This window comes from Narcine bancroftii, chromosome 14 (assembly GCF_036971445.1).
Source record: "Narcine bancroftii isolate sNarBan1 chromosome 14, sNarBan1.hap1, whole genome shotgun sequence".
Taxonomy (NCBI): Eukaryota; Metazoa; Chordata; class Chondrichthyes; order Torpediniformes; family Narcinidae; genus Narcine; species Narcine bancroftii.
In genome coordinates, this window is record NC_091482.1 from 8,458,010 (window position 1) to 8,484,413 (window position 26,404).

At 42.2% G+C, this 26,404-nt stretch overlaps 1 protein-coding gene across 7 annotated transcripts in view; it reads right to left on the bottom strand.

The window, feature by feature from the left end:
- The window catches only part of LOC138749563 (nitric oxide synthase, inducible-like), a 308,564-nt gene that overhangs the window by 135,920 nt on the left and 146,240 nt on the right, over positions 1–26,404 (bottom strand). The window contains exon 1 of one of the 7 annotated variants that reach the window (XM_069911102.1): positions 24,690–24,749. The exons of the other annotated variants lie outside the window; for them this stretch is intronic. The gene's annotated coding sequence lies outside the window, so the exon portion shown is untranslated. Of the gene's footprint in view, positions 1–24,689; positions 24,750–26,404 lie in introns of those variants that run through there. 7 annotated transcript variants of the gene reach the window in all.

Below are 26,404 nucleotides of genomic sequence, written 5' to 3' on the forward strand. Positions count from 1 at the left end.
CTCAAGTTTTGTCTTGGCAATCTCCAACCAGAAAGCATAAATATCAACCTCCAATTTCTGTTAACTCCTTCCCCAGTCTCTCTTTTTTGTGGCAGTCAAGAAAGCACACCATTGCCTCTACTTTCATAGAAGACTAAGGAAGTTAGCAATTCTTCCATGCCCCCGAACAACCTCTACAGGTGCAAAGAGTACTTGTTCGCTGTATCACAGTGTGGCACTTTGCTCGAGATCAGAAGAGGCTGCACTAGATGGTGAATATAGCTCAGAATATCACACAAAATTCCTACCTCTTTTATGGGCCAGCTACATCTCCAGGTGCCTAGGAAATACAGCCAACTTACTGAAGGGCCTATCACACTTTGGATACACACTTTCCTCCATCCACCCATCAAGAGGAAGGATTACCATATATTTCGGCGCATAAGTTGTGAAACCTTAAAAAAATCTCAAAAAGGAGGGAGGGAGTTGACTTATACACGCGATATACTTTTGAGACCTTAAACTCACCAAAATAAAAAAACAGATTGACGTCAATTTGGCGTACAAGTTGATGCTGGAACCACCTCCCCACTGGGGGAACCGCCGCTCCTACCTGAGACCCTGAGGTCGCAGACGCCATTCCTGCCTGGTAGGCCGACGTTGGCACTCCAGCTACATGAATCGTCGATTCTGCTGCCCAGAGGCCGGGTTTTTTTTTACTTACTTAATTTACAGCTTTGTTATTTGCGAATGGGGTGTTTAAAAATTTTTTGGGTTGTTCCGGGAGGTATGGACAGTCCAATAAATGGAGGTCAACTTATACACTGGATACACCATAAAATTAATCTGAAAATGGGGTCATCATATATGCTGAAATATACGGACTATGAAAAAAATCACACACCAACAAACTTAAAGACTGTTTCTTCCCTGTGGCCATCCAACCTCTGAATGAACCACACAAAAGTGCTCTTGTGCCTTCCTTGCTCTATACAAATTGATGTATTTTTCCTGTAACACTCAGCTCTTAAATACTTAACTTTGCAATTTCAATGTTCCTCCACCCATGACAATCACTTGAGTGGTAGCACTGAAATCACACATCATATAACCAAAGCATACAAACTCCACACGGATAATCAGCCTTTTCCTTTAAGGCTCCAATTAAACACTTTAAATTCTAAAAATGAATATCGAACCACATTCTCTCACCCAGTGATGTTTTCTGCTTTATTTCAGCATCTGCGACATTCATTTTGGAAAGCAGAAAGTGTTGGAAATACATTGCCACCTAATTCTAGTTACATGCAGAAGAGTTCCAAATGTTTCTAGTTACAGACTGGTCATCAAAATAGCAAAACACGAGAGTCTGCGGACATCGTGGTTGAAGTAAAAACACAACGCTGGAGAAACTCAGCAGGTAGGTGTACTTTATATAGCACAGATGAAGATACGCACCAATGTTTCTGGCTTGAGCCCTTCATCAAGGTACGTGTCATCAAAATATGCTTTTTTAAATTTTAGATGACTAATCAATGCCCTTTGCTCTTTTTTTCAGTCAACAATGGGACAGAACAGCTCAGGTCCATTTGGGCCCATACATCCAGATTGCGCATCAGTTTTTCCCCCCAAGCCATCAGGCTCCTCAATTCCTAAAACATACATGCATTAATATATCGTGGATTTTTATTGTATTGTGTTTTAATATATAACTCTTATTGATGTAAATTTGCTCCATGGTCCTGGAGAAATGCCATTTCATCCTTACTGTGCATTGAATTAACAGTTATATATAATGATAAATAAAGGTAACTTGAACAGTTAGTGTATTGCTATTAGAGTGCCAGCAAACCAGGCTCGCATCCCGTACTGTCTGTAAGGAGTTTGAACATTCTCCCTGTGTCTGCCTGGGTTTCCAGTTTGCGAGTGCTCCAGTTTCCTCCCACATTCCAAATAAAAAAGGGATTAGGAGGTTCATTTGTCACACGGGCTGGAAGGGCCCTGTTACTGTGCTGTATCTCGAAATTAAAATGAATGATTCTTTTAAGATCAAGTTTTTTTTGCATATTTAGGGAATTATTAAAATGACATTGGCGAAATAGTGGTGCTTCAGAAAAACATCACTAAATCCTAAATGGCCAACTCCTGCATGGAACCATGAAACATTACAGCACAGAAACAGACCCATCTTGTCTTTGCTAAACTATTTTTCTGCCTAGTCCCACTGACCTGCACCCACTCCATAGCCCTCCATACCTCTCTCATCCATGCCTTCCGTGTACCTGTCCAAATTCTTCTTAAATGTTAAAATTGAGCCTGCATTCACGACTTCAGCTGGCACCTTATTCCACTTTCTGTGATCACCCTTAACTCATGTCCTCTGGTTTGTGTCTCACCTAGCTTAAGTGGAAAAAAGCCCACCTACATCTACTCTGAATATACCCATCATAATTTTAAATACCTTTATCAAATCTCCCCTCATTCTTGTACACTCCAGGAAAAAAAGTCAATCTGTTTAACCTTTCCCTGTAACTCATGCCCTGAAGTCCGGGTAACATCCTAGTAAATCTTCTCTACTCCCTTTCAATCTTATTGATATCTTTTCTATAGTTAGGTGACCAAAACCTCACACAATACTCCAAACTTGGCCTCACCAATGTCTTATTACACTTTACCACAGCATTCCAATGTCTACATTCAATATTTTGATTAATGAAGGCCAATGTGCCATAGGCACACCCCTCCATCTCCTTTCTTCTAAAATCACTCTTTAGATTGTTCTTACTCTTTACTATATGCAACGACACAACTAGTAGGAAAATAACAAAATCTATAAGAAAATTAAAGAATAATATTAAAGAAAACCACATTAAATCCCCATTTAATGAGTTGTCCTTGCCACCTTGCAAGACAACCACAACTCCCTTTTCTACGTGGGTTGCGGCGAATACCACAAATGTCAACATATTTCGTAGTTGGCAGATCCTCCCACCTCCCCCAGAGATAACTATATTATTTTTAAAAATATAACAAATCCTTTTTATCCTCTTTTATCTTTAACATTCAAACTTATTTATATAAATTAGCTTAACAGTCCTTTTATTATTTTCTTTACTCAATGTTGTTTATTTTCCTCTCTTTTTTGATGGATGAAGAGACTTTGTATGGGGAAGCATTGGGGTTATTCAGGGAGGTTTTTCTTCCCCCCGGGGATCAGGGGGTTGTTTGTTAATTTCTGAGAGCTACATGTGTTTTCGTGGTTTGACCGCGGCCTGTAAAATGAAGGGTGGTAATGCTAATATCTTTAGCATTGGGGGTGAGGTTTGTTTTTATATTTTTTTTATAATAACTTTTTATAATGTGTTTACCTTGGGTAATTTTGATGTTTTTGGATTGCAGACATTGACACTTAATCTGTAGGAATCCTTCCTGGATAGGAATGATTGATAGAAATTTTAAAAAATGTATAGATAAAGATTTTAAATAAAGCAGTTAAAACTTTGAGTTTTAATATTAATGGGATTAACAGAACCATAAAAAGAAAGAATATTTACTCTTATAGGGCCCGTATGCTAGAATAATGAGATTAAAATTATAATTTTTTTTTATTTTGAATCCTCCTGAACAGTGAAGTTTTCCCTGAATGAATAATAAATTTTGGTATGATATTTTTGGGAACCTTGAGTGTCATCTGAAGCAATCCAAATTGTTACTATGTATTTTATAATGGATTTAGACTAGTTATGGGATTAGATTAGGTTAAGGGTGGGCAGGGGGCTTTAGGGATTTTTTTTTAGTTTCTGGTTTTTAGTTTTAGTAATTTTTTTAGTTTTTTTCCTTCTTTTTTTATATATTTTCAACATATATTTGTTAACATTGTAATATTGCAATTTGTTATTGTTTGTTATCATTATTATATACATGTTGATTTTAATAAAATATTCAAAAAAATGAGTCAAAGAGATTGAAACAAGAGGTCATTAGTTAAGAGTTATGGGACAAAAGTTCAAAGTAACATGAGGGGGAACTTCTTCACTCAGAGAGTGATGGCTGTGTGGAATGAGCTTCTGGGAGAAGTAGTGGGGGCAGGGTCTGTGGTGATATGTAATTACACCACGAGGTCACCAGGGATCATCCCGGTGACCTTGTCTATAAAGCAGTCCAGAGCTACAGTCTAGCCTTCCAGGTTTGTCTTGCAGAGAGACAAGACCTCTTAGTGTACATATTAGTCTATTAAAGCTGTCTTATACTCGCACTGCTGGTGTGGTTATTGTCAGTACAGGGTCCATTTTGTCATTTAAGGAAAATTTGGATAGGTATATGGATGGGAGGGGAATGGAGGGTTATGGGCAAGTTGCAGGTAGGTGGGGCTAGAGAGAGTTCTTGGTTCAGTGAGGACTAGAAGGGCCAAAATGGCCTGTTTCAATGCTGTAATTGTTATATGGTTATAATCAGATTAATATAGACTGTTGGTTAAAGTTTTTTAAAAATTCTCTCCTCAAATTATTTATTAAATTACAAAATGAAAACATCATTTAGTGTTCCTATGATTCCTACAATTTTTCTCCTGGGCATCTTGTTTGTCATTCTTTATTTAATTGTCAGATTTTCCACAGAACTGGAAACCAGGCTCAGATCTGCTTTAAGAGCGGTGGTTTTCCTTTGGTTTCCATCTGGGATTAGCTGGGGATTTTCACTCCATCATTCTTGGCTGCATTTCATTGTGTGCCCAGCCATCCGGATAAGCTGTAGCTGGGAGGGATGCTGAATCCACAAACTGAAAGAAAAACGGTCATGTGTGGCAGAAATTACTCAGTTGCTCAATCCAGGAATCCATTAACATGTGGGTTAAGTAATGTGCGAGGCTGCATACCTCCACCAACACCAACTAATTTTGGGCCACGGGTGGGGCCGTGAGTCAATAATGGGGAGGTCACAACCTAAACTCAGGGAGGAAGCCTAAAACAAGTACCACACTTGTGGAGAGGTCAGAGGCACATCTTTGGGTGAAGGGTGTATGGAATTCTTCAAACTGGATCAATTAACACTTTAAATCTGATGGCAAATTTTTTTTTAGCTGGCCAAGTACACGATGCAAGGTAGAACCATCTTGGATGAGTAGGGAGAGGATACAGATCACACATAATCAGAGTGAATAGGCTCGATGGGCTGACTAGATATTCCTTCCTTTATATCTTCCTAATACAGGTTGCAGAGTACCATTTCTTTATCAAGTCTAAAACCTGGAAATGTTTACTGTCAAGCAACTTGTTCAAGAGCATAGCAGATTAGGCATCATCTACCTTGTCATGTGTTTGTCTTCAACAAATCATTAGGGTGTTTGAGGTTTGCGGTGGTAGATTGGTCAGGATGGGTGTGAGAAAGAATTAAGGATAATTTGAGTAGTGTTAGTTTCAGATTTCCCTGTTAGATTTAAATATTAAATTTTTTTATAAGTTAAATTTAAATTAAAATTTTTAATTTTAAAATTTAAATTTAGACATACAGCACGGTAAGAGTCCTTTTGGCCCACGAGCTCATGCCGCCCAATTACACCCGATTAACCTGCACCATTTGGTATGTTTCGAATGGTGGGAGGAAAGCGGAGCCCCCAGGGAAAACCCACCCAGGCACGGCGAGAACATACAAACTTCTTATAGACAGCGCGGGATTCAAACCCCGATTCAAACCGCGCAGCCCTTCTCTACTCTCGGTCTTTTCACAACAGGACAAGTCACAGGACCTGGGACTCGACAGTGAAAACTATTGTCTGGGGAGATATGAATGAGAGGCCATGAGCTGAGAGTTAGGGGGAAAAAATTTAGAGGAAACATGAGGGGTATGAACGATAAATAAAGGTGACTTGATCACATTCTCAAAACAAACCTGCTATTCAGGTCTAGAAGGAGATGAAATTTCTTCACCACAAAGGCAATTAATCTTTGGAATTCACTGCCCAAGATGGTTGTTAGTTTCTGAGCATATATATAAAAGAGAAAGAATTTTGGATGTTAAGACATGAAAGTGGGCATCTGCAACTTGCCCCATTGTTAAATAAGATCATGTCTCATTTTTAAACCTTTTATTCAGAGTGTGGGTGTGTGGAATGAGCTTTTAGAGAAGTGGTGGAGGCAGGCTCGATATTAGCATTGAAGGAGAAGTTGGATATGTATATGGACGGGAAGGGAATGGAGGGTCAGTGTAGGTCAGTGGGGTTTGGTGGGAAAAAGTGTTCAGCATTTACTAGAAGGGCCAAGTTGGCCTGTTTATATGCTGTAATTGTTATTTTTTTATTGTTTGTTTGCTTTTTCCTCTCTATATTGCGCAGTCAATTGTTTGCATTTCTCTATTTCGCTACATGTGCACAGTGCATGCAGTTTAGTTTTTAGCTTGACCAATAAGTGGTCATTCTGCCTCACCTGCAGGAAAAAGAATCTTAGAGATGTATGTGATGTCATGTATGTACTCAGACAAAATTCTTAAATCTGGTTTCAGGCCTTTCCAGCCCACGTTGCCCACATGACGAATTAACCCACTATCCCGTACATCTTTGAAATGTGGTAGGAAACCTTCATGATTGTACAAACTCCATACCAACAGCAGTGAATCTGAACCTGGATGAATGCCACTGTAATTCTTTTTTTCTTTTTCTTCTTTGGCTTGGCTTCGCGGACGAAGATTTATGGAGGGGGTAAAAGTCCACGTCAGCTGCAGGCTCGTTTGTGGCTGACAAGTCCGATGCGGGACAGGCAGACACGGTTGCAGCGGCTGCAGGGGAGAATTGGTTGGTTGGGGTTGGGTGTTGGGTTTTTCCTCCTTTGCCTTTTGTCAGTGAGGTGGGCTCTGCGGTCTTCTTCAAAGGAGGTTGCTGCCCGCCAAACTGTGAGGCGCCAAGATGCACGGTTTGAGGAGACATCAGCCCACTGGCGGTGATCAATGTGGCAGGCACCAAGAGATTTCTTTAGGCAGTCCTTGTACCTTTTCTTTGGTGTCAGGATAACCAGTACACCCTTCGTATTTTGTCACAGGTCTCAGCCATTCTAGATTTTACAAGCCCGTCTATCTGATTTTAACATCTTTTATGGATACGTTATCTAGAATTCATGAACAGACATAGAAGTGGGCATCTGCAACTTGCCCCATTGTTAAAGAAGATCATGCCTCATTTTTATGCCTTTTGTATTCTTTGATTTTCCTAATATCCAAAAATCCTTCTCTTTTATATGCTCAGAAACTAGCAACCATCTTGGGTGGTGAATTTCAAAAATTAAATGCCTTTGGGGTGAAGAAATTTCATCTCCTCTTAGACCTGAATAGCAGGTTTGTTTTGAGAATGTGATCAAGTCACCTTTATTTATCGTTCATACCCTGCTCGCCTGGTAAAGACAAGATGACATTTCTCCAGGATCACAGACCATATTTATATAAATACAAGTTAAGATAGAGGTTAAACACATAAAATATTAAATATTAAGGCATTTATTGTAAGAGTCCCAGGTACCAAGGTACTCTGTGCACATATGGACTGGGGGGAAAACCTGTTGTCTAATCTGGACGTTAGGACCTGAGTGATGCAGTACCTCCTACCAGATGGCAGAAGGGAGAACAGTTTAGGTGAGGGGTGTGTGGGGTCCTTCACAATGTTTATTGCCTTTCTCCTGCATTTTGAGTGTTGTAGATGACCCTCATGATAGGAAGAGAGCCCCCAATGATCTTCTCCGGTAACTTCACCATCCTCTTCGGGGTCCCAGGAGGTATAGCTACCAAACCAGTCGGTAATGCAGTTGAACAGGATGTTCTTGATACATCCTCTGTAGAATGAAATGAGGATGGAGGGTGAGAGATTAACTTTTCTCAGCCTTTACAGGAAGTAGAGGCACTGCTGGGCTTTCTTGGCTATGGAGCTGGTATTAAGGGACCAGGTGAGATTCTCCGCCAAGTGCACTCCAAGAAGCTTGATACTCTTGATGACCTCAATTGTCAAAGGTCAGTGAAGCAAGATCCCCCGGGCCCTCCTGAAGTTGACAATCATCTATTATGTTTTTTTAACATTCAGATGCATGTTGTTGGCTCACACTCCTGCATCTAAACCAGTGATTCTCAGCCTTTTTCTTTGCACTCACATACCACTTTAAGTAATCCCTATGCCATCGGGGCTCTGTGATTAGGAAGGGATTGGGTGGAAAGAAAAAGTTTGAAAACCATTGTTTTAATCGTACCTCATTGACTCGTTATGTGCACGGTTTCATAACTCCAAAGGAAATGGGCCAATGACAATTTTTCTCAAGCAGAATATTTCAGTAACAATTGGGTCTAGAGCAGAGATTCTCAACTTTCCCTTCCCACCTGAAGCAATCCCTTACTAATCACAGGGCACTGATGGCATAGAGATTAATTAAAGTGGTATGCAAGTGGAAAGAAAATGTTTGAGAACTACTCATCTAAACACTGTCTCTGCATCTACCTTGGAAAGGTCATTCATATGTTTTAATGAGATTCTCCAGCAATACTTTGTTTCCTCAGCCATGATTTTATCGAATAGTGAAAAGGGCTCAACAGGCCCAATGCCCGACTCCTGCTCCTCTTTCTTATGAGAGGCAATCAGGAGAGGGGTGAGGTGCACTGATTAATAGAATGTTTTAAATACTGACTGGGGTGGATGGGTGGGGGGGGGTGGGAAAGATGACAACAGTTGGGTAAGGGTCTTGGTCAAATGGGTTAATGTGGGTGATTAAATGAGTCAGAATTGTGAGGAGTCAATGGAGACCTTGTAAAGGGTGAGATTTACAAACTGTTTTTGGCAAGCAGCCTATGTGCATCTTTTGATGTGCGTGTCATTTACTGCCAGAAAATATCTGGCAATGTTTCCCTATCGATAAAATTATTGAATTTCTTGGCCCACGTGGCCAACCAGAAGCCGGGGAAGAATTTGAAGTGAAGGAAAAGTATAAGAAGAGAATTGGGAGAGGCTTAACTATTCTGGCACAGATGGTGATGGACCAAAAAGCCTACCTATATATACTTTTATACTGTAAAGTTCAAAGAAACAGGAGATGCTGAAATTTCCTCCCTCCTGCCCAATAATTCCTTTTTGTGTCTCCTTAGCATCTGAGAATCCTTGCCCTTAGGTAAGCTAAGAAATATCTCATCGTCACAAGCCCTGGCCATGCCTGGTTTTGGTTCTTTTAACGTGCAATCAATTTGCTCAAAGAGGAAATCATCTCCTGCATTTACAGGAAATCAGAGAGCAGCTCGGGGAAAGTCAAAGTCCGACCGTTGCAGAAAATGACATACTTGAGGCTCTGTATGCAGAGATAATGGCTTTGAATGTCCTCAAATCAAAACTTTACTGACATTTGTTTTCCAATATAGGAGTATTCTGCTTTCAATTAGCTCAAAGATAATCTATATTTCAACCATGTTTTTAAATACTGCATTTATGATCTTTGCCTCTCAAAGATTAGCACAAAGCTGTTACAGCGCCAATGGACCCGGTATGAATCCACCACTTCTGTACAGAGTTTGTACATTTTCCCCATGTCCTGCATGGGTTTCCTCCAGGTCTTCTGATTTCCTTCCACCCTTCAAAATTACAGGGGTTGTAGGTCAATTGGGTGTAATTGAGTGGCACAGGTTCATGGGCTAGAAGGACCTACTATTGTGGTGTATTGTGACAGAGTATTTAGAGGTGGTTTGGGAGGAATTGCTAGAGCAGCTTGCACACACATTTTAAAATGCAGAATTTTTCCAGGACTTTTGCAGAGTGCTTTTTTCAGGAGGACAGAACAGTTTTGCTCTCAGAGAGGGAGGGTGTGAAACAGAAATCAGTTCCAGAAGGACAAAGCTGGCAAACATTTGGAAGACTGTCTGGTCAAAGGAGAAGGCTGTCTGTCTGAAAGGTGACCTGAAAGAAGGAGGATCATCTGGAGAACCCTGAAGGGTGCAAGTTTCGTCAGCAAGACTGATTAAACAGGAATCAGGTGCGGATGTCCTGGAACAAAAAATAACCTCTCTCTGAAGAACAACAAGAACCTTCCTGAGTGGTAAGCACCAAAGTTTAGTTGGTGAACCTTGATTGGCAGGTAGTGTGTCCTCCAAACTTTGAACTTTGTTTATGCTAACTTCTGTGCACAGTACAAGAATTGCCTGCAACCAGTGAGATTGAACTGTGATCCAAAGAACTTTTTCTAAGCTTATATACACATTACACACATCTGCGGTTAGTATTTGGGGGTGGAGGGTGGGGGGATTAAATAGGTTAGGTAGGTTAAGTAAGTAGGTTAAGTAATAAGTTAAAGTCTAATTCTGTTTTCTTGTTCAAATATATAATTAAAAACTCACTTGTTTAAGTACCTCTTTGTGCATATCTATTGATGCTGGTTTTTTGGGTCCTCTGGACTCTGTAAGAGTATGTCTACATTTAATTTTTTTACAAAATATATTTATTGAGCATTAGAAATAGCTTTGTCTACATTATTCAGGGGTACGTTTTGCTTCCTAATTTCTCTTTTTTTTAACAGATAAAACTAACACACATATACACAAACATTCACATTCACCCTCAGACACCCCTCTCCCTGACCACCATGAACATAGCAATTAAGTGTGATGCAGATAAACCGTAGAGAGGGGAAACTGCTAAACACTCTGTCCGCATAAAGATCTTGAAGTCATTTGATACTTTTAGTTTGCCATATATTAAAAAAAGATCAGTGACTGAAGGCGAAATGCCTACATTTAAATTTAATTTAAAAAAAAATTAAATGTAAAAGATTGGTCAGTTTTGGTCATGGCACCATTACAGGGTTTTCATACCAATGTGGGGAAGGCAGACTCAGTTGCTTGCCAATTTCTAACCAACATCAACCAGCTCTTCATCCCGGGCAACGCCATTTCTGTTTCACATAACTTCATTGAAGCAACTGCTACAAGCAAAGCATGAAGAAGGCTCTCCGCTGGCCGAATATCAGCCTCCATCTTCACCAAAGGTTTATGTGTTACTTCTGAGAACATCTACTTTTGCAATTTTCAAAGTATATATTTCTAACCTATTATTTTATTATTTATTTTAATTTTAAAAATTTATTTTCCTCAATTTTTTTTGCCAGTTGCTTGAGGCTGCTGATCGCTTGAATTCCAGATACCAGGGGTTTGACTGAAATTTTTTTGATGGCAGGCTGCAACAGGTTGTATAGAGACCTGCTTTCCCTAAATTCAGCTTCCGCAGATGCCGCTTAACTGGCTGAGTGGAGCGTAGGAGGTGGGATTCATTGGGAGGGGGGAGTGGACCAGGAGTGGGAGATATCAGAGTGGTGGGGGGGGGGGGTGGTGGTATGAGCAAAATGTAGACAGGCATCGGAATAAAAATGAATTTTATGAAATACATTTTACTCATTGGGGCTTAGGCCCAAAACATTGGTTATGCATCTTTATCTTTGCTGTATAAATTTTGCTGTTGGACCAGCTGAGTTTCTCCAGCTTTGTGTTTTTACTTCAATCATGGCACCTGAAGATTTTTGTGCTTAACTCCAATGATCACCTTATGTAATGGAGAGGCAGCTCTACTCCTGTTTGGAGGACACACTACCTGCCAATCAAGGTTAAAGACTCACCCCAAACCCACCTAAATCACTGGGTGCTGCAGTCCAGGCAGCCTGCCCGGACTCAGCCCTGACCTTCACCCAATTGGCCCAGGTGAATCACCTCAGCTGACCCCTGCTGAGACCCTTCACTTGCGTCGAGCCATTGGCCACAGCAGCCAACAGGACCCAGACTGCCCCAAGTGATTGCCCCCCCCCCCAGTACTGCCTGCAGAACTCCAAAAGTCCATGTGCCACTTTGTTCTGCCTCTTTGGACTCCTCGCGGCATGTAAGTAGCACCTTTCACACTGGGTTGGGGTGAGTCTCAAGGCCAGGTAGCAAGAGTCGTGTCCGTAGTACTGGTCAAGGGGTGGGGGCACGTAGTATCACTTTGAACTTAACCATTGAATGTTTATGTTCATGTCAATTCTTCCCTCGTTATCCGAGGCGAATATTTACCCCTTGCACATTGTGTGTGTATGTGTGTAGAGGTTTGCTTAGCATATTGATCTGTGTGTGCATGTGTGTAGAGGTTTGCTAGGCATATTGACCCGTGTGCCTTGTACCTCAACTTTGGTCTGGTCCTTAACCTGTGGGACCCACATGAACACGAACAACACCTTACTACTGCTGAGAAACCGTGGACTTTGACTTTGCTGTTTTGACCATCAATTTCCACACCCACCCATTCATTTGTTTCCCAAGATTGCTCATGTGTGTCTTGAGGCTTGTTGCACCCTTGGGAGTAAACAGTTATGCTCCTGCTCTGCTAGCTTTGTGACGAGTTCCTTATCGAAAGCACCTCAAACATCTAGAAGAAAAAAGGGTCACAGTACTTTGTGAAGGTCTACTAGAAACTGGGCACGTGGGAGTGTCCAGTTCCCTCTCAAGGACGGGGCAGAACTTGGTAATTGGCTGTGAGGTTCTCTTGGCACTGCTCTACGTGGCACAGGGGTAGCCTAAAAACTGGCACATTCCAGGCCACAGGACTGTTTTTAACATTAATTTTCAATGTATGTATGTATTTATTTAATTTATTTAATTTTAATTTTAATTTACACCCAATTAGGGACTACATGCTGAGGCTTGGCACAGCCAACGCAAGAGATCTGTGAGGAAGGACCACAGTGTCAGAGTCCTCTGCTACCACGCATTGAGGGGCTGAGAGCGAGGGGAAGCTCTTCAAATAACAGAGGGGGGAATAGCAACAAGGGACCACAGTAGTGGCAAAAGTGTGACATTGCAAATTAGAGGATTAATGTAACAATGCACAGTAATAGAATGTACATAAGAATATGATAGTAAAGGATGTGTAAAGAATGTATAGTTTTCCTGTGCTTAATGTTTATTTTTGGAAACAAAAATCATTTCAATTCAGATACCAGTTCCTTTTTCTGTTTCAGCTCTCTCATGAGAGGGGTAAGGATCACAACTTTCTTTCCTCTTTCTGAATGAATTTGAACTTTGCTCAAAGAGTTTGTATGCAACAGTTTTCCTTTGCTGAAGTGCACCCCCCCCCCCCCCCCCACCTCCTATGCTGAGTTCTGGCTCACTCTCACATTTGCCCAATCTTTGGCGGCATCCCCCATGAAAGGCTCAGGCCTGAAATGACATGTCCCTATTGCTTTCCATGGAGACCGCATTTTTGTGCATTGTGCTCTTGTGCTCGACTAGCTCACCTGAACTCAACACCTTGTCCACACGCCCGAATTTGCGAACCATTCATTAATTTTAATTCAGGCATACAGCGCGGTAACAGGCCTCCGGCCCGCGAGCCCACACCTCCCCTACACACCCACATAACCTACTAACCTCATACATCTTTGGAACGTGGGAGGAAACAGGAGCAGCCGGAGGAGCATCAGTTTTAATGGCAGCTCTGAAGCTTGGAGTGGAAATTGCACATCTTTTGATCCTGTGTCCTTGACAATTATAAAGAATGAGGAAAAGCCTTGCTTCTCCTTCCAGGTCAATCCTTAATAAGGGGTCTATAATAATACCTGTGTCCACAAATAATCATCCACTGGATTTTTCTTCCTGAACTCTTTTGGGTGCATTTTATGGATTTTTGGTAACCGATCAAGAAAATCAACTTCAAATTTTCCTATCATGCACCGTTTTTTCACATATAACCTATATTTGTGATTTTCTGTCATATTTCAAGTCTACTTCAAACATTCAAAACTACAAAGTGCAACATGTCATTGAAAATTAATTTTCTGCATTTGCACTTGGACGTCTTCCCTGCTGATCTTGGTGCAGTCAGTGACGAACATGGTGAAAGGTTTCACCAGGACATTGCGACCATGGAAAAGCGGTATTAGGGCAAGTGGAATCATCAATGCTGGCCGAGTTGTTGTTGGACACTGACACGAGAGGCATCAGATGCTCAGTACAAATGAAAATCAGGGCAAAACATTTTTAGGTCAGTTGAACTAACGCAATGTGTCAGTATCATTATGCGATTAAACATTCAATAAAAGTTAATTTAATGTTTCTCCAACTTCCTACAAGATGCATCAAATCTGAAATTAACTTTGAGTATTATCCCCAATTTTTTCCAGGAAGGAAAACCTATTGAAAAAAATTTGTTCTCCTGTGTAATTAGTGTTTTGAATGTTTCATTTTTCTTTGATGAACCGTATTTATCAAACATCTTGATATCCATGTTGAATTTTCCCTGGTCAGCTGCCTCGGCAAAAACGAATGTGTTGAAAGCCTCTCGTGCTTGAGGTCCCACCACGGTAATTTGTTGTGCCATCTTCCATGCATCCGGTTTGCTATCAAGTCCAACAGCTTGCCAATACAGTGTGAACCTTTGTTTGAACAGCCTCCACTCATGGTCAACATTTCTAGTCCAATTTACAGTGTCAAGAGCCCTTACTCTCTACATTTATCTGCTGATAATGACTGATACTCTCTGCACACTCCTGGTGTTCCTTCTACTCCTGTGCACACTGCACACTCATTTATTGTAATAAAGAAACGTGGGTTCTTATTAGCAAAAGCACCCACAGAGAAGACCTCGTGGAGGTCGCATTTTGAATCTACCCGTGGTGCAACAGCTTGCCTCTCAACTCCCTCTAGTGGTCAGGATTAGCACTAGCACTCACACTAGCACTCTATCAGTACAAGAAGCACAGAAAAAACTAACTAAACTTGACTGTTCCACAGGGCAGAGGGCCAATAAACTTTGAGCAGAGTCCTAAGGGGGCCAGGTTGATATGGCTGCTGTAGAGTATGGTGGCCATCTAGTGTCCTTGACCAGTATTACATGCTGAAACAAGCTTAAATTTAAATTTATCGGACACTGGAAATCTGATGCTTAACACATTCTGCTCGAGGAGGTCAGTGGTTTCAACCTGAAACCTTTTATTGTTAAAGTCTCGATAAAGGGTTTTGGCCCAAAATTGTTGACCTTTCTCTCCTCGAAAACTGATGTTGCTCGACCAACAGAGTGTTTAATTTATCTTTAATTTTCATTAAAACCAACCTATCCTGTAATAGACAAATTCAAAAATGGTAGAGATGGGGGAATAGTGGCGGAATAGATTCTGATGGCAGAAAGAAGAGAGTAATGGGGTAGCTATGAAATGCAAAAGAACATTCCATAATCATCAGTGGTGGGACCATGGCTGTTTGCAATGGACATTAAAAATTTAAACTATGGAACGAAGAACACCATTTCAAAACTTGCAGATGCCAGCAATAGTTGGAGGGAACTAGCTGATACCAAAAAGAACTTACAAAAGGGCATAAGCCAACTTACAGAAAATAATAGGCCAATAAAACCCAAAACCAGTGTAAGCGAGTAGCAAGGCCATGATTCTCAGAAGGTATGAGTCTAAGTGGGGTAAAGACACAAAGGAAACACAGAGGTCAAATACATTAATCAGTGGAGTTTAAGTCACAGACCATAAAAAGGAAATCAAATACTATTTTGAGAGAGATGGAATTGAAAAATAGGGCAGCATGGTTGGCGTCGCGGTCAGCGCAACACCTTTACAATGCCAGCGATCGAGATCGGACTGGGGTTTGAATCCTGCGCTGTCTGTAAGGGGTTTGTACATTCTTGCTGTGTCTGTGTGGGCTTTCTCTGGGGGCTCTGGTTTCCTTCCACCGTTCAAAACATACTGGCGGTGTAGGTTAATTGGGTGGCATGGACTCATGGGCCGAAGTGGCCTGTTACCATGCTAGATTTTTAAAAATTTTTAATTTGGCTAATGCATACTGATCCTTAGTTAAACCCACACTTTAATATACAGTTTTGGTTGCCTTATTGTAAAAAGAATATAAAGGTGGCAGAGAGATAACAGAGGAGATTTACCAGGAGATAACCAAAAATTTATATGCATACATATCAGGAAAATATGACATGAGAGACACAAGAGACTGCAGTTCATGAAATCTGGGGAAATAGAACTGGTTGCTGAAGGCACTCCATTTGTCTGCGACCAATCATGCACGTGCCCCTGTCTCCCACTGCACCTCTCCTCCCCCCTCTTCCTCCAATCATGATCCTTCATTTTTCAATCTACCAATCACCTCCCTGCCCCTGTATCATCCCACCCTCTTTCCTCGGATTATCTTCTCCCTCCACATTCAGTCTTGATAAAAGGACTTGATCTGAAGGGATGTCTCTCCATAGATGGTGCTTGACCCACAGTTCCTCCAGCAAATCGTTTTTTGCTTGTGAACAGACAGGTTCTCTCTTTGAAGAAAGAAGGCTGAAAGGATAGACAGAATCTTTTCCCCAGGATAAATGCCTCACTCAGTAGAAGATCTGTGTTTTTCCACAGGTGCCTGGTACGGACTTCCAAGAATAGTGGTGGAAGCAGACACTGCAGGAGCAACCACAGACCTTCTTGACTGAGGCCTGAATATGAAGGGAAGGGAGGCATATCTATCAGGTGCAAGCAGCAGAGTTTTGGTTTGGTTTGGGCACAGACAGTTGGGTCAAAGGACCTGTTCCTGTGTGGTATTGTATGTTCTAGATGAAAGGACACATCCCACTCTTGTCCCTACTCTTGACAGGCAGAAGATACATGAGCGTGAAAACATGCACCTCCAGATTCTTTTCTGCTGTGATCAGACTCTGTCATTCGGAACAGATGATGCCTTGTACTGCCTGTTGTGTTATGTACAGACTGACTTTTCTGGATAGCATGCAAAACATAGTTTTTAACTATATCTTGGTGTACATGACAATTCCATTTACCTAAGATACAAAGAAACTAGACGCAAAAAGAAAATGGCCACAAGATCTTCCAGTGCAAAGCAGGCTTGGGAAAGGAGGCATGGTGCTTGATTGGAGAACCACAGCAGGCAGAAAGCAAAATAAACTGGGGGTAGAGTACAGTCTTGTGATAAAAGTATTAATATTTCATATTCAATTTAAATTTCTAATTACATTTTGTTTACAGCGCAGTAGAAGCTGATTCTGACCATTTAAACCATTTATTGTCGGAGTACATGCACGTCATCACGTACAACCCTGAGATTCTTTTTTCCTGTGGGCCATGCAGAATTTCTATTTATCGATAATGCAAGAAGTTGTACTCAAGAAAAAAAAATGTGTGCAAAAGAAAGAAATGTAAACAAGGAAAGAAATGTAAAAATGTGCTGGCCATTTTCACCCCAATTAACCTTCAATCCTCGTATGTTTTGGGGGGCCAGGAGGAAACCGGAGCACCCGGAGGAAACCCACGCAAACATATAAACATTACAGACAGCTCCAGGTTCGAACTCGGGTTGCCAACACTGAAATAGTGTTGCGCTAAACATTACATTAACTGTCACCATCAAGGAAAAGGGTTTAATAAAATTTTAGAGCCAAGATTAACTATTTATATCAGAATGAGAGCATAACAAGATTAGTAAATGTATAATTGGTTGCAAGAGAAAATGAACCACAGTGTTTGAGAAATGTACAGCAAAGTTCATTGTTGACTAAGAAGATTAAATAAAGTATGCAGACCATTTGATCTGTGATTGAACATTTAACTCAAGCATCAATCCAGGGAAATAGAAATGAAGGTGATAAATATGAATATTTATATATCTATCCTTTTATATATATTATCCATAAGATGTAGGAGTAGAGGTAGGCCATTTGGCCCATCAAGTCTGCCCCGTCATTCCATCATGAGCTCATCTATTCTCCCACTCAGCCCCACTCCCCTGCCTTCTCCCCAATAACCTTCGATACCCTGACTATTCAGATACCTATCAATCTCTACCCTAAATACACTCAGTGACCTGACCTCCACAGCCACCCATGGCAGCAAATTCCAGAGGTCCACCATTCTCTGGCTAAAGAAATTCCTCCGCATCTCTGTTTTAAATGGACGCCCTTCAATCCTGAAGTTGTGCCCTTTTTCTGTCGCATGAAGTCCTGAGGTAATTTAATTTATACCATTGTTGGTGTATCTTATGTATCAGAATGGCTGCTGCAAGTCATCAGAACTTACGTATATGACAATAAACATTCACACTCACACTTATAGATCGTAAATACAGAATGTAAAACATTACAGCAGAGAGTACAGGCTTTTCAGCCTACGTTGTTATGCTGACCTACTGTATATACCCCTTCTCCACAACAATCTCCCTACTTCATACCAATAACCCTTTATTTTTCTTACATCTGTGAGACCATCTAAAACTTTTTTAAAAGTTCAAAGTACAGATTTATTGTCAGAGTACATACACGACATCACATACGACCCTGAGATTCTTTTTCCTGTGGGCCAGGCAGTAATTCTACTTCTTAGTAGTGCAAAAAACTGTACTCAAGAAAAAATATGTACGGGGGATGCAAAAGAGAGAAATACAATACAGAAAAAATAATCAATAATAAATAATGTGCAGAGTATAAGTCCTTAAGTGAGTCTCTGATTGAGTTTGTTGTTTAAGAGTCTGATGGTGGAGGGGTAGCAGCTGTTCCTGAACCTGAATCTCTCCTAACGGCAGCAGCGAGAACAGAGCATGTACTGGTGGTGCGGATCCTTGATGATTGCTGATGCTCTCGGAGACAGCGTTCCATGAATATGTTCTCGATAGTGGAGAGAGTTTTGCTTGTGATGTTCTGGGCTGTGTCTGCTACCATTTGCTGTGCTTTCCGCTCTGAGGCAGTTGCGTCACTGGGGTTGGTGTCACCTGGTGCAACAACTCATGGTGTCACTCCCACCCCCCCGTGCCTCCCATGGACCTCTTCCTGTACCAGACCATACAGAATCCTTAGTATTATTTCTTATACTTATGTTACTTGTAAATCGTAATTCCCGTGTATCTGTGAATGTAACGGCAATAGTAGTTGAAAAACTCGCAAAATTAAAATTACACCTTTAAATTACAATAATGTATGCAGAGCCTAAATTTGTTCACAAATACTAATGACCACAACATTGTAGCTAAAACACCAGAAAATTTGCCTATAGAAACACCAGCAGCAATGAAAACAACAGCGCGAGCTGACAAAACCACATGATTCGAGGCGTCGTTGTAATTGGGTAATAATGACAATTCTGACCTGAGCGGATTAGAAGGTTCAAAAAGTAAATTTGCATCGAGTTTTAGCCTTGTAGGGATATTGATACATGTCAGCTAGGCTTACAAAATATATTTTTGTTGTTATAACTAACTTCAGGGATATGCTTATGAAGAATAATACATTTCTGCTGAAACACTGCCCAAAAATTTTATCGACAGTCATTTTGGTGTCACCCCCTCTGATGATGTCACCCAGTGCAGTCCGCACCCCTCTAGTGATCTAATGCTCAGAGATATTAATGCCCCCGTACCAGGCCATGATACAGCCAGTCAGTACACATGTCCCTAAAGAATGCAGACATTCTGAAAGCTATCAGTGATGTGGGCCCACATCTATAAAATCCAACAGCCCTGCAATACTTCACAATATAAAGACACCATGAACCAAAGCTACCAATGGTCATTCAGCCCCTTGACTCAACCTATCATTCAAAAAAAATCCCAGCTGGTCTCCTAACTGAAAGAAGCAGTGGAGAATGGAGCTCAAACTCTGCTGCCATTTTCCTGCCAGATCCCCATGTCGTTTAATTCCTCTGGTGACTAATGATCTTCCTTTGAACTATCTTAAGGACTTACTTGTCAGAAGGTCTTGACTTAAAAGGAGAGTTTTTTCCCCCACAGTGTGGGGGGTTTGGGGGTGAGGGCTGACCATATAAAGGTATATAAAACCTTGAGGGATCTAGATAAAGGAAATAGTTCTTGTCTTTTACCCAGGATAAATAAGTCTAAAACTAGTGGGAAAGATTTAAAGGGGACCTGAGGGCTTCTTTTTTCACATGTGGTCAGTGAACTGCCATAGGAACTCATGGAGGTGGGAACAGCTATAACATTTAAAACACATTTGAATAGATGCATGGATAGGAAAGGTTTAGACCAGTGGCTCTCAACCTTTTTCTTTCCACTCACATACCACTTTAACTAATCCCAATGCCATAAGTGCTCTGTGATTGGTAAGGGATTGCTTAAGGTTGTATGTGAGTGGAAAGGGAAGGTTGAGAACCTCTGCTCTAGACCCAATTGTTACTGAAATACTTTGCTTGAGAAATATTACCATTGGCCCATTTCCTTTGGAGTTATGAAACTGCATATTACGAGTCAATTAGGTACTATCAAAACAATGGTTTTCAACCTTTTTCTTTCCGCTCACAAACTACCTTAAGCAATCCCTTACTAATCACAGAGCACCGATGGCATAGGGATCACTTAAAATGGGTATGTAAGTGGAAAGAAAAAGGTTGAGAACCATTGGGTTAGAGAGAAATGGGCCAAACATGAGTAGATAGGACTATCTCGGGTGGGCAACTTGGTTGGCATGGAGAGGAGAGTCAAAGGGTCAGTTTCCACACTATACTCATGATCTATGCGACTTAAAACCATCTGTAGGTATATTCAAAAATAATATAGTAAAATTTAAAAAAATATATGTAAATATAAAAATTAAGCTTTGTCCTACATCCACCAGTCTGATGGTTCAGTTGCCATTCACTCCAATGACACCCGAAAACTTGGTCTTATCTCCCCTGGAAAGCGAGGCAGGAGACTGACAAACACGTGGAGGAGTTCCTTAGAACTCACATCACTTAGAACACATTGAGGGGGGGGGGGGGGGGGAGGCCAGACAGTGCGCATTTGACACGAGTGGCCTCGGTAAAAGAGCGGCACATCTGCACAGATAAGCATGGAAACTGGGCCTGCGGCCAAGAAGCAGACAGGAGACAATTATCTCCAGCAGCTCATGGTTATTAATGTTGCGGATGAACAGAATGCTCTGTGCTCCCATTTCACATTCACCGTGATCATTCAATGCCCCTATTATTCAAACATAATTATTATTTGAGGGTTTTGGTGTGAGGGACAGTGGCGCTGCGAGAGCCAAGCACTTTTGTATTGCTTTATCTCCTGTGTCAGGATCAGGCAGACACAGAACTGGAGTATACAGTAAATGTGCTGTCTGCATTGGATAGGGTATCTCTGCAGCTCAGATACACTTGAACATCAGCTCCAAATTGGCGAATGGTTTCCTTAAAGTGTCAAAGAATTTCACACGAGTATTTATTTCAGCTTTAAACAGGATAATCCAAATGAAAGAGGATTACGTACTTCAGTATAAATTGGGACTCACTTAGATGGCTTGTATTTCAGGTAACCACCATCAGAGGGCAACAATGGGCAAAGATTTCTGTGGAATTGCACAAGTTTCTAAGCTGCAGTTTTGACAGAAATTGAACCAATTCCCATGAAGTTGCAAGGTTGCGAGATTAGCAGCACCTCGCCAGCAGGTGCATTCCCTCACCCTGGGCCGAGGGAGGGAAACATGAAAATCCGCAAACGCTGTGAGTATAGTCAAGACACAGGAAATGCTGGAGGAATTCAGCCGGTCTCGCAGCGTCCATAGGAGGGAAAGATACATTACCGGCATTTCGGGCCTGAGCCCTTCTTCAAGGTATCAGGCCCCGAAAATGTTGTATCAGGCATCTGCTTCCATGTATGTCATTCTTCAAAGGGATAAACATTCCTGTCTCCCCCTCCTCTCATTGGCGAGTGACTCTCTTGGTAAAATATTTCTTCTCACCATTCCTGTAACCCTCCCTTCAGGTACCTTCAGTACAAACTGCCTCAATCTAGTGGGCTTCAACCCTCTGGGTCACATCTCCTTGTCCGACCACTGTACCGCTGCTCAGTGCTGTGAATTTTATTGTTAGCAGCATTGGTCGCCTTGTCCTTTTTATTCTAAGGCTCATGATAAATGACCATTTTTTTTCTATATTGTTACTTCCACTCCAGTTCCCGTAAGTAATGTTTTGACCAGCGGGGATCAAAATAAAACATAAAGTCACTCTAAGATCATGCTTCACCTTTTTTGTCTCATCCACGCTGTCGGGTTTCACTCGTCCTTTCTTTCCAGTGTAATCCGCTTTTATTTCAGACTCTCAGTATTCACAGAGTTGTGACCTAGGCTCAATCTGATCCTCTGGGTTGGTGCTAATGGGTCACCCTGTCACCGTTCACTGGCTGCGTGCTATTGAACTGCTTTGTCAGCTGTGCTCATCGAAGGCTTGACTTCTAGCTGAAATCAGCAGGAGGTTTAAACGCTCAGAGGTTCCAGCAGCCAAATGCGTCACTCCCACCGAGGAACCTTGGCGAGCCGTGGTCTGCCCTCACCTTGCGTCTGAACCTCCATCTTCAAAGATTGAGCAGGTCGGGCCTGCAGTTCAGCCAAATGATAAGTGGGCTCGTTGACACGTAGGAGATCCTCAAAGTTCAAATTTAATGTCAGAGTACTATACATACATGACATCACTTACAACCCTGAGATTCTTATTCTTGAGGTTGAGGCAGAATTTCTAATTACTGTGTACTCAAGAAGAAAGAAATGTATGCAAAAGATAAAAATGTAAACAAACTGACTGTGCAAATACAGAGAATAAATATTCCATAATAAATAATGAGGAAAATAAGAGACCTTAAATGAGTCTGATATTCAAGAGTCTGATTGTGGAGGGGTAGCAGCTATTCCTGAATCTGGAGGTATGAGTCTTGGGGCACCTGTACCTCTTTCCTGATGAGAGCAGTGAGAACAGTCATGTGATGAACGGTCATGTGATGAGCTGCCTGTTCAGTAGTGGAAGCACCGAGAACTTCATCCACCCGACACGGTGCAGCGTTATTCCCTCGCAGTAAGGCCAGTAAACCCCAAAATCCCTTTGGCCTTGAAGTCTCAAACAGCAGGTGTCTGCAGCTACTGCATAGTGATTCTGACTGTGCGAAGCACAGACTACAAACACTTGGATCTCCTCGTGATGCTGCAGCTTTGCGGGAAGGAAAACATCCTTTCTTGTGGAGTGGCTTTGATGGCAGTACATAGGAGTGATCTGATTGAGTGGAACGCATTGTGGGGGACATCTTGTCAGCAGGAGACTGGAAGACCTCTGGACCTCAGGGCTAGGAGGATGGCTTTCTCCCTTTCCACCTGCCTGTTCCCTCAGGGGTTGTAACTTGTGGTCCTGCTTATGACGAGGCATTGGCCACCAGGTACTGACACAGTTCGACACTTGTAAAAGAAGACCCCCAATGGCTATGGATATAGTAGGGGTACCTGAACAGGGTGAAGAGATTGGGCAGGGCTTTGATGACTGTGGCAGTGGTCATGTCCGGGCATGGGATGGTGAACGGGAAGCATGAGTACTCACCAATAGGGGAGGGGTCCCTTGAAATCAATGCTCAGACATTCAAAGAGACAGGTAGCCTTTATCAGATGTGCTCTGTCTGGTCAATAGAACTACGGTTTGCACTCCGCACAGACTGGCAGTTTCTGGTCATGATTCTGATCTCTTCAATGGAGTCTTGTGCCGCACCAGAGATCGGGGTTGGTGTTTGAATTTCGCACTGTCTGTAAATAGTTTGTCTATTCTCCCCATGTCTACATGGGTTTCCTCCAGGTGCTACTGTTTCCTCCCACTATTCAAAACATACCTGGTGTTGTAGGTCATTTGGGAGTAATTCAATCACTGTCCATCATCAATTTGGTGAGTTGGCGAAGGGTACCTTGATCTAGTGTGATGAAGGCCAGTGTTGAGTCGCTGTCAGGTTCTGTAAAGGTGGTGGAGTGTTCAGGTGTTTGGTTCCAAGATGGTGGCATCCAAGATGGCAGCCTCCGCGGCCTGCAGTGGCACTGCTGGGTTTAGAGGGTGACTCGGATCTACACACCTTTGCGTAATGCCCTTTCTTTCCACAGTTAAAGCAAACCGCGTCTTTCACCAGGCAGTGTTTTCTAGGGTGTTTGTGCAAACCACAGAAGTAGCACTTTGGGTGCTTGTGGATGGCTGTAGTCGGGTCACTGGCGGGATGTGGTGGTGTTCCGCAGCCTTGCGGCCTTCCCACGTCCCAAGAAGGCAGTACCAGCGGTAACCACGAGGCGGCTGGCGTTTTGAGGTCTAAGGACTCACTCCAGATTGTGGGCCACTGGAGACTGACTCATGTGAACCAGGTATCGGAACCAGGATACAAGAAGGTGCTGAATGCAAAATAAGGTCTCTTGATAGGCCCTGGGCACTGAAGGCTTCCTCATCATGTTCAAGGTTTGCATCTGGAGCTCGAGTTACCGATGGTTTGAACTATACTGGAGTCTTGAGCGGCTGCAGAGGCTGCGGGACGCTGGAGGCAAATCTACGATTGCTCAGTGTCCCTGAGGGGACTCTCTTTTGCTTCTCTTACTCTAACAGTAAGGGGTGCCGGGCAATACTAATGATGGATCTTTGATGGTACAAGGTTGCACAGTTGGCGCAATGCCTTTACAGTGATGGGGTTCGAATCCCACTCTGTCTGAAAGGAGTTTGTACATTCTCCCCGTGTCTGTGTGTTTGGCTCTGGTTTCCTCCCAAATTACAAATAAATTATTAAGAAAATTAGGCTTGGGGAATATCTTTTGGAATAGTTTAATTGAGATTATTTTTCCTTTGGAATAATCGGACAAGATGACTCTTTGAAAAGATATATAGAAGAAAAGCAGTAGTGGGCACCTCCGCATTAGAACACAAATGTCAGCCTTGTCATTTGACCTTTATCGCTTCTCTCCCTACCTCGTTGCCATGCATGCTTTCACCTCAGGGATCCCCACAGTGTGCTGGTTGGAGTCCTTCCCTGAGACTGCAAGTACCCAGAGATCTTTCCCTGCAGGGAAGGAAATAATTAAGCAATTTGAGTGAATGAGACAGGAAGAGAGAGACACAAGAGCCTGGGACATGAAGTCAATGACTGATTCTTCGGAGGAACATGATCTGTACTGACACACTTAAATAAGAGCCTGGAGAACTTAGTGAATCCCAGGCTAACAGTGAACAAAAATGAAAGGGCACCAACTTCGCGGAAAAAATCACTGTCAGATCTTTTTTGTTCAATAATTCATGAATGAAAAAAAGTCTTGCCAAAGCGCACAACTTTTCCAACATTCGTGATGACAGTCATTGCCAGGTCACTTCTGGGCCACAAAAATACTTCTGATCAAGGAAGGTAAAAGTTCTTGATTAAAATCAGGATTTAAAAAAAAAGGAGTAAAACCTCGCAGGGAAAAAAATTGGTCCTTGCCTTTCCAATATTTATTAAGAACTGAAACGTGCAATTGAAACCAAGATCTTACAGCATTACACAAAGGCGACCACCCTGCATTTAAATATTCACCTAAAAAAACGGTTTTAAATAAAAAATATTACTGATACTGAAAAATCGGAATTAAAATAAATAAAATCGTAAAATCACCCAGTAGGTCAGGCAGCAGTTGTGGAGAGGGAACCAGTATTTCAGATGAATTATCTTTCAACTCTGTCCTGTTCTGATTAAAACCATCCACTTGAAACTCCGTTACAAGTGAATACACATGAGTTGTCCTTCAGTGCCCAGACACATGACCTGCTGAAATTCTTTCCGAGCACAATATTCTGGGTTCAAAGGTTCCTTTCCTTGTCATGTAATTATACATTAAAATGTAATATACGTGATAGATTGCAACTTTTGTCTAACGAAGAGTCACCATGTGTACAGTCCGACGCCCCTAACAGTCGGAGAAAGCGAGTCCCTTCAGAGACATTGAATGTCACCAATGCTGACGCAGCCCCTGCAGCGACACAAATCCCTGTTCAATTTGTCAGCAAACCTGAGCTCCAGGCTCAAACCTTCACTGTGATCAGGAAGCCTTCAGCATCCAAAGGCTCTTTGGGAGCCCTTCTTGCCCTCAGTGCCCTCTTTAATCCCAGTTGCGATTCCTGGTTCCCATGAGACAGTCCCCAGCAGTCCGCAGCCCGTGTGAGCCAGTCAACTGGAACTCCCCAGCAGCCCTCAGCCTGTGAGAGTCCTTCTGTCGCTAAGCCCCTTGCTGGTTCACTGCTGTGGTCACAGTCCTGTAGAGTCATCTCCTATGCTTCTCTTTCTCAATGGGGGGGGGGGGTGGAAATGTTCCCCATGCTTTTGGTGGCCTGCGCTGGTGCTCTGCTCCCCCAGAGTCTGCAACCTCCTGTAGTGCTGCCCAGCACAGGTGGTGCAATCTTGGGTGAATCTAACTAATCCACACAATCCTCTCCACCATTAAGGATTTCCCACTTCAAATCCCAAATAAATTGTCTATAAGGATCTTCATGAACACCATTATTTATTTCAAAGGGAAATTGTTGCCAAGAGAGTCAAAGTGCGGTCACCACTCAACTAAGCACTGGTGAAGCCATTCCTGCAGAACAGTATAGAGTTCTGGTTCCTTATTCAGTGACCGATATACTATAAAATCCCTGGTATCCGGAATTCAAGC